The following is a 14,900-nucleotide window of genomic DNA, read 5'->3' on the forward strand; positions in this document are numbered from 1 at the left end:
AAAATAAATTAAATCTGAAAGGAGTGAATACTAGTTTTACGAAATTTATTTAACGAATGTGAGCTCGTTTTTTTATTATCATGAAATAGAATATGAAATAAAATGTCATTTACATATCACAAAAAGTTAGTCGCGTAATATTGATTTTTTTATTATATTTTAATTTGATATTTATACAATGATGATATAGAACTTCTTCTACAATTTAACATCATAGAACGTTTACTCCATTTTATAATCAAGATTTATCCATAACTAAACACGCACATGCGCGTCACTGGTAAATGGTGGTAATTTTTATTGATAACGCGATATATTAATGATGATACAGCTTTTAAGAATTTTTATTGAGGCTAAACAATTTTGTAATGAAAATACATTTACAGATAAACATACATCAGTATCGTGTAAATAAACTTTGCCGCCATCATAATGTGGCTATATAGCCTTTTTGGATACGCGATGTGTCAGTTCATTGCCCCTCTCCGTATCTTTGTAGCACACCCTCGGCCATATACCTACGACAGCGAAATAGAAACATTTCGTCGTCACTTCGACGGCGGTAAGCTGACACTGTGCCAGGTGTTCCTACAATAGCAAAGTCTATTTCGCATATCGCGCAGTCAACATTGCACGCGCAGCACGCTTATCGAATGTTCATTGTGCAATTATATCGCGTTATCGATAGCGACAACTGATGGCATTGGAATCTACATAATTAGGAAACAGTTTTTGAATTTTTTTTGCGATGAATTAAATTGCACGAGTGAGACAATTGAAGGAGTTCCCTCCTCCGCAATTCTTTCGAAAGAAAAGATTTAAGAAATACGCATGATGTGGTGCGCGCGATGTTAATGTAACAGCGCACCGCAATGATCTCATGCCGAGATATTCTTCTCTTTATACCTTCCAAAAGAAAAGAAAAAATGGGTAAACGCCCGTCTACTGTCGCGAGCAGCCTTCTTTCGAGTTTACCTCCCGCTGTCGCTGACAAGCCTTAACCAACACGTTTTCCTACGAAAATCTGAGACTGTTATACCGCGATGCAAATAAGAGCGTATATAGCTTTATAACGTGTAACATCACATTATGGAAACACGAAAGAGGAGGAATATATAGAACCTGTACTATAACACTTTGACACATCGTATATCTCTAATATATTTTAATTGTCCATACGGCGATGGTTCTCTCATAAGTTTCACGTCGCGTCGAAACAAAAGACCCGAATTCCATTCAACGGAGGAAATCGAGAGACATAAAATTTTTACATTCGATATTAACTCTGTCACGCCATACGTCGAGTAGTCGATTCCCGCAAGTGCACAGGGACATTTGTCACGATGCAAATGTATCTCATTGGCCGGGGACATGTAACGCGAGATTGCCCGTCAAATCCCAAAAGCATTGCGTATCTTCGGTTCGCCGCGGGGCTCTTTTATAAGTCCGGAATAAAAAGGTCGACGGACGATCGCTCGTAAAAACCACGCTCGGGCGCGGAAAAAAAATTGTTAAAAGCGGAGGACTTTGTGCTGACCGTTCACGACAAGCCATTTCCGGTAGCTGCCCCGACGACTTCCCATTGCGTAAATATAGCTTTGCAAAGCTCGAATATCATCACAATGTTCTTTAAACTTTTACATCTTCACAATAGGTGCGCGAAAACAGTTGTCGATCAATCGCGTCGACTATTTTTCGACGACGTACGTAGCTAGGTTGTTAAGATTTCGCGAAACTCGAAAGTCAGATCGCTTTACGTAAGGACTACGTTTTACACATCGTGAGATCATTTTCACGGTTCGTAACATTATTACCGTTCATAGTTCTTCGATTCGCTACTATGGAGTATAATGCGAAGAAATATTTATCGGCTATGTATATTTTTCTAGCGTCTGTTCGTACATATACTAGGCCATAGATTCGCTCCCAAGTGACACAAATTGTCCACATCGACGTCATAAAAAATGCAATGAGCAAACGTCGCACACCGCAATGGTCGACGAAAGAGTTGTTATCCATTCATAAAAAGTTAACGTATTGTTACTCTACAATACCGAATAAGCTGTATCATGTTATGCGATATATGAACGGTTTTTTCTGATTTTATTTAATATCTTATATAAGAAAATGAACAAAAAGAAATATAAATTTACTTTTTTTTTCGGAATTTTCAAGAAAATTAAATATGCAGAATTTAGATATTTTAATGAAATATTTTAATGAAAAATATACTATATTTTTTTGTAATGTAATATCTCTAAAGGTGAGCAAGAATTTATTGCATCTTAATTTTATTACAAAAAAAAGTATGTAAAATTTAAAGTGGACAGTTTGTATTGTATTTGTCTATGTTAAGTATTTGCCTGATATTTTGAATTTTTAAGATCTTGTTCGCTTTTATAATTTAAATCTTTTGCTTACAAGAATAGAGCTTTATTATCACGCATTACTGCCATTGTAAAGTCGCGAACTGCTTCAGAAAATTATGTGCAGTCGTAGAATGAACCAGACACATACGAATAGTGATTTATTTAGAATGTAGGATATACTCACACAAGGTTTATAACAACGACGTTCACAGTGTAATAAGAAGAATAATGTAAAAACAGGATTGTAGAAAGTTAACGTGGATGAGCAAAGAAGATATAATATAACTAACACTAATATAAAAATAATTAATCGATGTCATAACTTTTGTGTAAATTATGAAGATACGTACGATGCGTTAAGAATACAAATTTGTACAAATAAATGTCACATGTACTTTAAAGTTTTTATCTAACACTGTACGCTAATACTAGAGGCTTTATAAAATTTGTAAAAAAGCTGTTTTTTTTTTTTTTACAAAAATATATAAAGAGTAGTGATTGCAAATTTAAATTTCTTGCAAGAATACATTTAATCACTTGTATATCAAGGGAAAAGTTTTATCTCTCAACATTTATCGAATGTCAAAAATGAGTAAACGTTTACAAATCCAATAAATTACTTTGAATGTTTCGAAATATGCAATAACGATACATCTTACCGCCGCGTATGGATTTCCCACGACATTGAAGTCGAAATGGCAAAGATTCCAATTTTTATTTAATTCTTCACGGATGTCTTCACGCATAAAAAAAAGATTGATACTACCATCGTAATTGAAACTGCAAAGTTCACGCAAATAACGGTCGATTTTCCGACGTGGCCTATAGTATGTGGTCGTTATCGCTTAAAGTGATTCACGTTTTATCTAGATAAACGGAGGAGAGATAGAGAAAAGAAGGGGAGAGAGAGAGAGAGAGGGGGGGGAAGAAGTAGTAACGCAGTAAATTCGGTACATAAAGAGGGCATTCTATAATTCTGTATCTCTTTTTTAGCAAAATGGATTTTTTACCTTCGCCGTTTTAACCGGAAGATATCTTAACCATGAAGAGAAAATGGTTATTGCATCAGGAAACTATTCCGTCTACAATAATCAATAGCAAACCGGTATCGGTTCTTTTTCTTGCAAAATATGTATCGTTTGTATATGATAAAATGCGCTTACCTAATAACGTCATTATATTTTAATAATGAACTATATAGTTTAGAGCGTATTATCAGTTCATGGAGGTGATGAACAGCATAAGTCGATGAGAGAAGTAGGAAGAAGAGAGAAATTGTTGCGATAGAAGCGAACTTTCTCGATCAGCTGACAATGAGATTGTTGCGCAATAATTAATATTTGCTGTTGGGAATTTCAACTGAATTACCGCAACCTTTCGAGCAAATACATTGCGATTATGCGTTATTATTTTGCAATTAGAAATTTATCAGAGGCGCCATCATAAAATGAACATTCTTATATATATGAGCCTAGGCAGTTTTGAAAAGTCAAGGAGTCTTTATTACGGAACGATTTCCTCTTTTTTTCACACTCGTTGGCGCGACGTGTGATTTATCAAGTCTCTTTCGGCGCGACCACAATTCGCATTCTGTTAAGATATATTACGCGAAATCTTCTTCGACAAATGAGCTAACATTCGTAGGAACGAGAAGATCGACCCTATGTTATTAGACGTCACGAATCATCGGAGTTCGCGGAAGGGTGAGATCTCTTCGTCACGCGTCCGGAAAATCCTGACGAACGATCGCAGGGACAAAGAGAACTTGCAAAAGTTTCTAAAGACGGTTTGTCTAAAGCAAAAGAAAAAGTGACGCGCTGTTATACTCCCAACATCCCGAGATCTCTCTTTCTCCCGCTCGACACGCTCGGCGATAAAAACCCCTCGGATTCCCCGGGACTTTCCTGGGTTACACGAGCCATCAGAAACTATCCCGTAAAAGGGAATAACGGACAAGTATGAAGAAAAAGGGAGCGAGGAGGAGAGCCCCGTCTACGTCGTGCGTCGTGACGTTAGATTTAATTCAAGCGTCGGTCCGAATCTTCAGCGTCTTCGCGATGCTGCATTGGCCACATTCTCTCGCCGACTTCTTCCGAGAGAGTTGATACCAATGGCGGCAACGTGCGACGAATCTAAGGAACGGAAAGAAGCTCGTATCGTGCCTGAGTCTGTCTCCATTAAGAATATAAAATGCTCGCCACGCCGACTATACCTACAGCTTTTGCTACTCAACGAGAACGAATTGAATATGTACGTGAAATTGCCATCTCTTCAATCCCTTTATTATCATATTGTTTCTATAGCAATGATTATTCCTAAGATTTATATTAATTTTATACATTGAGCTCTCTCATTATTGATGAAATTTTATTACTGGTCTTTTACTTGATCTTCTTTAGCGGTCTTTTTCACGAATATCATAGAAACTGTTCTGCACGATTTTTGTACAAAACGGCAGACAGGTCGTATTTTCCATGAGAGCTATCACATTTTGCATGTTGGCGAAGATTTCGAAACGCTTTTGGTTTTTGTACGGTACAATTGCGAACACCTGCGAAACTTACTTGGAATTATGTGTTTCCTGTGTACAACTCCTGTGTGCTTGCTTTCCCCTTTTTACGTTCGACCACACATTTCTGTGAGCCATACACTTATTGTTAGATATACACAAGAGGTGCCGACAGTCGGCCATTTTCTCATTCATAAATTATTTATTTCACAGAAGAGAGGGAGAAAGAATGTATTCTGAATGGCCGTACACATTTTATTGCAATTACACTCATTGCAGTTGCACACTAAACACTTGATAAAAGATGCATGTAGAAATGGAAGGAGTTGTAAAATGGAAAAACAATTGTGGAAAAATTATTTATATGTCCATATGATTAATAACTTTAATAATATAATTATCTAATGTTTTATTGTTTGCAATGAAACATATATCTAATAATATTTTTAAAATATACGATATAATATTAAAATAGACTACATAATATGTTTAATAATCCACACAATAAAACTTTTTTATAGATACTATACAAATATTAATCTCGAATTTATAAACGTATTAATAAATTCCTTTTTAAATTATTTGCATTATCGCGAAAATTTGTGACCTATATAAAAAATTATTGTAATTATTTGTTATACAAAATGTATTTAATTGTTTTTCTATGAGTCTATGAGAAAAGATTATATGTTTGAATAATCCTTACAAGAATTTATTTGTTCTATTGTATTATTATTTTTAATCGCTTGCATGATACATTGTTAAATTTTTTTATATGTAAAAAGTTTTGAATGTGCTAATATATAAACATAAAAGTAATTATATGAGTGTGAATACATTACAACTTTTATATTAATATATAGTTGAACGATTTTAAAATAAAATTTATTTTTTATATAACTTATTTTTAATGTTATGAAAATGGTACGATAAAAGAGAATAATAGGAGCAAGAAGGATAATATAGTAACACATTGAAATAATTTAGTCATTTTGAAGTACATAAAGGCAATATATTATAGTATCACTATTTGAAATTTTTATCTAAAGTTTCACAGAATTTGTAGGGTTTAAATTATCACACAAAATGTAGTATACACAGTCGCACGAATGTTCGGAGTTCAAAGCCGCGTGTCAATTTGCGTCACATGTGATTTAACCGTTTCATGCAAAACGGAATATCGGACCAGCCGTATAAAGCAGATTGCCCTCAAAGCCGCGCGTGTCGCTTTGTGAACACTTCGGGTACTTTTTTTTAATCACTCACTCTCAATTATGCCCGTTTAAGACAAATTATTGCGTACATCGCCGCCACGCCCAACCGCTATCTTCTCCGTGCTTCCCATCGTCCTGTGCACGGAAAAGTTCGGACTGCAATTCGCAAACCGGTCCGGCAAAAAAGACTCCGGCTTGAAAGACTCGCAAACCCGACCGCAACCCGGTCGGTTTCCTAGAATATTTCTACGTCTTCAAGCTCCTTGAAGCTCCACAACGTCTGCGCACTTTGAAAGTTTAGTTTTCCATATATACGTAACTTTCATGCTGCGGCTTCGCGAAATAAATCTGGGAATCTTACCACAAGAAAATGAATCTAACAGGAATAAGTATATATATATATATATATATAGAAGTTGCTTCAGTATATTTTTGTAATATGGAATATTTTTCAAAATTTTTTAATAGTAAATACCTATAGAATACTATCTTTTACATCCTGTACATTTTTAATTGTAGAATATTTTGTAGATTTTATATTAAAGGAATATTAATTTACTTTTATTGATCAAATTTCGAAAGATATTATTTGATATAACATTTAAGATTTTCCTACAGAAAATTAAGATTGCCGTTGATCGAGGTTACCGTAGTTTTGATCACATGTTAATATGCTGAAACAAGCTAAAATTATCATCAAAGAGGCGCAAAACGCGAAGCCTCACATTCATGGTTAAAATATTTTGTGAGTAATACAAAGTGAGTGATATTGTGTGAGATACAAATAATATTTTATATATGTAATAACTTAATTTCAATAAGAACTATAACACACAAAAAATCTTATATAATCTTATATAATAAATAATATATAATAAAACTTAAACTGCCCAATCACAATCAAGCATTTTCCGAGAAGAATTTAGGTCGAGACCTAACCTAGGTTCTCGAAAATGTTCGACTATAATTGGTCGATTTATATACTGTGTTTAAGTTTTACCATTTAAATTCTTTATATGCTATGATCCTAATTCTAAACAACAACCACGTTGTGTCTGATTTTGTTATATCTGATATGAAAAACAACCGAGTTCACGCGAGATGAGAACCGCTGCATTAAAGCAGACGCTTTGCGACGTTGCCACGTCTCGCAGGTCCCACTCTTCTATCGACCGGGCGGCGTTGCCAGCTCCTTTTCCATGCCCCTTTATCGCCCCTTTCCAACGCAGCCCTCCTCCCCTTTCTCTCGCTCCCGCCCTGTCTGTCTTTTTCTCCTCGCCGATGGCTGTCCATATTTCTCTCTTTATCCACTTCGTACTCAGAGCCCATCGCGGCTAGAGACTTCTCTTCCTTTTCCTCTGCCTTTTCCCTCTATCCAGCTATCTATTTCTTCTTCTCGCATATTCTTCTCTCTTTACTTCTTCTTTCCTCTTTTTCGTTCTTCCATCTTTCTCTGTCTGCCCACTTCACCTCCTTCGGACACAGCTGTTCCATCTCTTCCTAGGACAGATGCCGCGGCTCGGTGCAACGTCACCTTTATTGTCCTTTTTCTCCCTTTCCTTTCGTCTCCTTCCTGATCGATCTTTGCTCTATTTCTCTCTTTCTGTCTTCCTTTCCTCTGCTCAATATCCGACATTCTGCAATCTCTCGATAAAAGCGAGCCGATCATGAAGGACTCGTCTGTCGATGACGAGTTCGATTTCCTTCTACCTGTCCTTTTGGATCTATGTTGGTTCGATGTTGGTTCGTTGTTTGGACGTAACCTCCTGATATTGCACTGGTATTTCGCGAGTAGTTTCAAACTATCGGAGTAGATCGAACAGCTCGAACTTTCTCGTTTACACCGGCCAAGTTCGATGTTTCTCCGACACTTTTCGGCGCGTCCCGCCAGCGAAACATTAGGATAGTTAAGCTGGAAATACACGTAGAGCGAATAAAATCGATCCTAATTTCAAATTAGATCAATTGAACCGAATAATAGAAAAATTTTACCTAGTCGGAAATTCTATCTTACTCCAATAACATTTTATCTTTCGTTTTCCGTTTTTTGTTTTTTTTACAATTAGCTCCTTTTTCAGTCATTAAATGAGGATTAATCTATTACATTTTAATCAATATTACACTTGCATTACTATGCATCACTTTCTATAATTGAACACCTCCCTGAGTTCGTGTGATTTCATAATTTTCAGCAGACTCTCAGAGGGATTTACGAGTTTATTTCGTCTCTCACGAAATAAATTTGGAATCTGTGTAATCTGCAGGAGATATGTTTTTCATCAATCTGAATCCATCTTCGAGTTGGTCCGCTCAAAGTCGCGTTGGTCTTTCTGATCTCCACCGGCTGCTTCTCTTTCTTCGGGTCGCCGAGTATTCGACTTCGTGACTAGCTGTAGACATCGTCCAACGGTCGGTGGAGGTCGAAGGGCATTCCAGATCTGGGTCGGTTTCTGCTGGAATTACAAAGCGAAGAAAAGACTTCGCGTAGACGTGCTATAAACTCCCGTTTTGCCATTTTATTTGTGAAATCTAACGGCGGTCACTTTTGTATGTACCGGCTACTATCCGCTCCAGACGACTTAAGATTTTATCGACCACAAATACTATTATATAAAATCGAGTTGCATATGTCAATGCTTGGAGTAGCATCTCTGAGTTCACATGTCTTAAATTTTCAACTTAGTAACAGCTGATAAGCTTTGTAATATTTTCATGATACAATTTTTTCACGCATTCTTCAATTATATAGGTATCTCTAACAAGTGGGCGTATAAGACGTAATTACAATATTTATTATTGAATGCTTTACAAATCCTTGTCTCCTTTTTTCTCTCTATGATTATGATTATTGGAGTACAAATTTTTGAAAGTTAGTCTATAACTAGTTTATAAATATATCGCGAAAGTTTTTAATTTAAATCTTTAACTACTCGCTCTTTTCGTGAACCAAGTTGACTTTAATGAAAGGAAACAGGAAGAGGAGAAGGATGATATAACCTCTGTTCATGAGAAACATATTTACCCATATTTATAGTATTTTTACAAATTCAAAAAATTCGATGTTTGACCTGTCACTCTGACTATCAAGAATGAAAGAAGTATGCACGAAATTTGTTTAGACATATAATTTATATTTGACATATATTTCTAGGGAACTATTTTTTATCGATATTTTCTTACTTAAATTTTTTAAACTATGTTGTTAAAATTTAGTTACATTGTCATTTATAAACATAAAAATAAACGTAATAAAATTGTAGATATACTTGACTACTTTGCTATTTTTTTCAGATTTACTATTTTTATTTAGTTTAAAAGGACATGTTTATCTAAAATTTATCTCATCATCAAATGTAGTTTATTTTATTATTGCATCTTATTATTGCTAAAATAAGAAATGTTACGATCGTTAGAGATACACATATTTGTTTCCCATATCGAAAGTGTGAGGAAATGTAGCTAAAAAAAAGGTCTTACATCATCCATATTCATACATTGAGTAACGTTCCTTCGACTTGCACATTCAAGTCCGTTCCTGAGAATCTCCGTTGGGAGGTATCGTTTCTTGAAAACGACTATATACGGGGACCGCGGACCAATCTTAATAATGCGGCTACCTACCGCGGCGTGTATCTCGATCCCTTTTGCACGACAAGAGCAGCCAGACGGGATAACGTCGTGTAATGAAGATTAATCTCGTCTAGCAAGCGTGCACCGACCATACCGCATTCATAAATCAATCATATCCGTCCGATTATCATTCAAATCGGTCCCCGATCCTCTTCGCTGCTCGCTATTGCTGGCTACACGTCGTTGCGCGGAATCGACAAATCGGCTACGATCGGCTGGCCATGACGACCTAAGAACCGAGCGATGGCAATAAAGCGCAGTAGATAGATCGAACTAATGGCGAGTAAATATTACCCAAAGTGCCGTAAAGGGCATTTTGTGCTATAACAAAGAAGCACGTTTCACGTTTTGTATTTCATGTTTGCATTTCGTCATTTCAATAAATCGTTTATGTCGAGGGCACTTGTCGCCTGTTTCATTATTTAACCACTAATGACTATTATTTATAGATGGCGAACATTACTGAAATGATCGTGAAGAGCAAATGGATTTGCGAAATGCAGATATCACTGCCATTATATCGGAAAAATCCTGCAGCAGCGATAATATCTTTCCATCTTAGTTCTTTACCGTTGACGTTTATTTGCTATTATAGGGCTTATGATAATGAAGATACCTTTATATTTCCGCGGATTCCCTTTGTGGGTGAAAGAGCTTAAAGCGTTCTACCCAACGTCGCGCGCTTATTGCAATCTTATACATTATGGAACTCCCGAGTGGTGAGCGGAAACTCGAGGAAAAACGTTCCAATCTTTAGAAAAGCTTGATTACCATAAACCGAATCAGACTAATCCCCGCGATATCCATGGAAGGTAGAGGTATGATCGATCCGTATGAATAAGTTTACGCTTACTTCATCGATACGGCCTCGTGCAAAGAATTAATTGTTTCGATCGTGTGCAGGCAATGAAGGACAGCAAAAACTGCGCGAATGAAAAAATATTATCCCGTCTCCGACTGTGAAACTTAACCGACTATGAAAGGACACAATCGACAGCTTCGAAAGGCCACGTGTCCCTTTCTCAGTGCAATCATGTCGCGTTCCCTTCAATCTAACAACAATAATAGTAACGTTCGTGCGATTCGCATAACGCGAACCTTGGATAACGCAGTATATGGCATGCTCCTTCTCGCTGTGCTGTGCACACAAACCATGCATTCGACGGTTGCCCCTGAGATTCTCGACCTATCATCATCGAGGCAGTAACCACAGACTGATCGATTCGGGGAACTCTCTAATTTGCCTTTTCAAGTTCGTCCGTTATAACGAAAAAAAAGAGACCGAGTATCAGGTAGTAGCTGCGTTAAAATTTATCGTACCAGCTTCGAAAAATTTTCAGGTAATCAGGCGTCTGTAAAATTTGAGGCAAGTGCCGACGTCGCGTCGCTTTTATTCTCCCTCTAAATCACTAGAATTTAATTTTATACTTGTGTCGTGATATTCTCTAAAGCCAAATATTTCATTAATATTTTAGATCCCGTATAATAATTTGTTCAAATATAATTTTTTCTCTTTGTGAACTTGTGTCAGTGTCTTTGATAACTATTATATTAAATATTGGAGCATTATTATCGTTACTGTTACACTCGCTCTGTTTTGCTGTGTGACTTCATATTATCGTAAAACGAAAATTCATGTTTACACTCAATTAAATGCAATCTGCATTATACGAACACACACATTTTATAATTATTTTTGGAAGAATTTAATTATTATTGCAACAGATATTATATCGACCGCAAACAATTAATAGTTTTAATTGGCTTGTTCAAAACCGGCCGTTTATTGATTGCATGAAAAATGAAAGGATGCGGTGGGGCAAATCGTATCAATTATGCGACGGCTACGCGAGAATGGAAGACCGAATGTAAATCCGGCATGTGTCCCATCTCAACCCAATGATCGCAAACGACCGGTACATTTAATATGATAATCGACGATCTGTGTATACCTGGATCAAGCTTCGGTCTGTCTGAGAATACGAAAACCGGTTTTGGTTTTCATAGCGATGAGGACAGATTAAGGTCGATTCACATTATGCGATACATGACGCCATACATGCCTGCAACGACACCACGAAGTGTTCTATTACGAGAAACAGCATCTTCATTTTCGTAATGGCAAAGAAGAGGATTATGATGCTATATACGTCTAAGGATTTAGTCTTTTAATAAAATTGAAAAGAAGGGCTTGTCTTCCTTCATTTATTCTTTGAGCTTGCAAATTTCTTCGTGTCAGATCATAAATTGCATGCTTACGGATATTCAGTCATACGATATTATCACGATGGAGTATTTAGATTGTATTATTATGAAAATTAGACTCACAGTTACTTCGCTAAAGTTTAGGACGATGTTACACGCGTAACGCGAGACACATAAAACTCGCCGCGCGTCAAAGTTAATTTACTGATGAAAAACTTTTATCCGACGGATTAATCCATTTTGCATAATAACCGTGCGTATCTGGTGACCACATTGTTCAATGTGAGTCGACTTTCACGCGGCTCGAAAGGTGGTGCGAGGAGGAGAATCGGCGGTTGGCAGAATACTCTTCTCCCGCCTGAGGGAGAGGGCGAGATTTGTCGCCGGAAAATTACCAGGGTGCAACGTTGCACGTATAGTCGGCTCGTAAATTTCATTTCCAGCCGATCGAACGATTTGCCCGTATAACGCACGCGGCGTTATGACGGCGCCCGCTAACTTCACCGGTTCCTACGAGCTCTTGCACGTAGATATAAGTTATGGGTGCGCTCGCGCCGCGATCGATTAACTCGTGGAAGGTGCGCTCGCGTTGTGAACGCCGCCCTCAGATAAGAAATTATATCCTTCTTACGCAGCTATACTATATATGCGATATATCGCTTTGTCTCCTTTTCCTATTGAAGACGATATTAGAGATAAAAATTGCTTTGGCAGATTATTAAAAAAAAAAAAGATAAACTTAGTAACTAATCATTGATTTATATAAGTTTGCCAGGCTAGATTTTTAATTGTTTACCACATAATCGTGTCTAGTGTTAATTATAATCTTTTCTTTAGGTTAATTTTGAACGATGCATGTGCTGGAGCACGCTAATGGAGGTTTTTCAGCAGCATGTATATCATCTCTCGTTTTAACACCCTAATAACGATGTTACAGGCCCGCGGTCGTTAATTAGGGAGTTAATTTGCTGACGACGATTTTAACGCGCGTTTCCACGACAATGCACGTCATATGTGTCTCTCCTAAGATTCGCATATTAATTAAGGTTTGCAGCATTTGCTACAATCGTGATCACACAGTCACCTTGGCATTTGTGTCGAAATAGAGGTGCGCATCAAACAATGGCTATCGTTAATGAGTCGCGTAATAGTCAACAAGTATTGGCTTCGCTATCGTTAGACGACGCGACGTTTCATCACAACGATTAACGATGATTACATCGTGACATAAATATGCTCATGTGTCACTTTCAAATAAAAATTTTGTCTTGATGCAAAAATTAGGATTTGCATTTCGGCTAAATATAATATTTAGGCTAAATAATATTAAATACACCGCATCAATACAGCATTTTGACGGACAGTTTTATTTCTGACGCAATTTTTTTTTTATGCGAAATAAATACTTCATTTAGAATCGTAATTAATTGCAGTTGTTTGCTCGCGAAATTGCTCTTTATTTCGCAAGACTTCAATTTTTCATTTTATTGAGAGATAAAAGTCCGGCAGAGTAGAGGACTCTTTTATCTCTTTTTGCCGCAATTTAACGGCACACATACACACACAATATAGGACTACTAAATTGATAAAATATTTTTATGTAAATTATTGTTTTTATATTGTTAAAGATTCTCTGATAATGTCGCATTATTTTGAATTATGCCAATTTTTCTCATCTAAAGCATCTCGCGCTTGAATATAAAACTGAAAGAAAGACTGCTGGAGTATCCGTATAATCTCCACACAAAGCTATTATATAAAGAATACTGAATTTGTAAGCTCTTTCTCAGTTGTATACTGCGTTACTGCCCCACATTCTTTAATCCTTTACACGCATTTACGCATGGCCAGCGAATGTCGACATAAAAGAGATGAAGACGACATAGCGATGGAGCTTATCCTCGAAGAAACGCGGTCACATGATGCTGCGTGACGATGGTTCGTTAAAGAACGAGAGAAAAACGGGATGGCAGGCAAAGGAAGAGAAATGGAGAGAAAGAGAGAGAGAGAGAGAGAGAGAGAGAGAGAGAGAGAGAGAGAGAGAGAGAGATGGTGTCTTTTTCGCTACCGCCGCCATGCTGAAAACCTTCTCCCTCGGGGCTGTCGCTTACAAGGGCGTGGGCGTGCAAACCCAGGGAATTTAATACTCTCGAAATATCAGATATCGAAGGTAAAATGTCGTCGTCGACAGCAATTGCAATTGCGCACGTTCGCTTTTTCTTTCTCCTCGTTCCTACTTCATCCTCTCCACTTCTTTCTCGAGGTCTCTTACCGGTAGAGCTTATTGCCGCTCTTTCCCATTACAGTCATTAAATCATTGAAAGTGGCAAACAATGGCTTGTTACAATATTTTTCTTTATCAAATATTACTTGTAGAAACGTTTTAACAACGTTTTATAACTAATTTAGTTATTATCCTAAATCGTCACGCATATCTTTATTTAGTAAAATATTATACCAACACCTTAGTGTGTGCTAAGTGTAATTCGACTTCGATAAACGTACACATATATCCTGCATAATAATACAGTGATATAGTATTATAACAATATCGTGCATTATCATCGATATTGCTACCATTATCAGTCTACGCTAAACGGATTACGAATAATAATTGACGCATTATAGAATATCGATGCGCACGTACAGCGTGTATTCGATATTCTTTATCAACGAATTACACGACCGATTGATAGAACGCAACGGCTACCATATTCCCCGGCCTTTCGACAAATATTTTCCGAACGATTCCATTGTCAAAGAACGGACGCCATCGCGCTATGAAAAAGCCAACGAGTGCAATCGCCGGGTTAGTACCATTACGCGTGAACGCGCACGTGTTCTCGTCGGAGTACAGTGTGCACCGCATATGCCCGTGAAAGAGATTACCACGTGGAAACATTCGATGTCTCGAATTACTTGATGCGTGTCCGATCGTCAATCCTGCGCTGCGAGCTATGTCGTAACGCAAAA

General features: G+C 37.1%; 1 protein-coding gene across 4 annotated transcripts in view; it reads left to right on the forward strand.

Annotated features, from left to right (window-relative positions):
• Positions 1-14,900, forward strand: part of LOC112463496 — a 123,366-nt gene that overhangs the window by 26,750 nt on the left and 81,716 nt on the right. The window lies entirely within an intron of this gene.

Source organism: Temnothorax curvispinosus, unplaced genomic scaffold, assembly GCF_003070985.1.
Source record: "Temnothorax curvispinosus isolate PA1 unplaced genomic scaffold, ASM307098v1 QBEX01013373.1, whole genome shotgun sequence".
NCBI lineage: Eukaryota > Metazoa > Arthropoda > Insecta > Hymenoptera > Formicidae > Temnothorax > Temnothorax curvispinosus.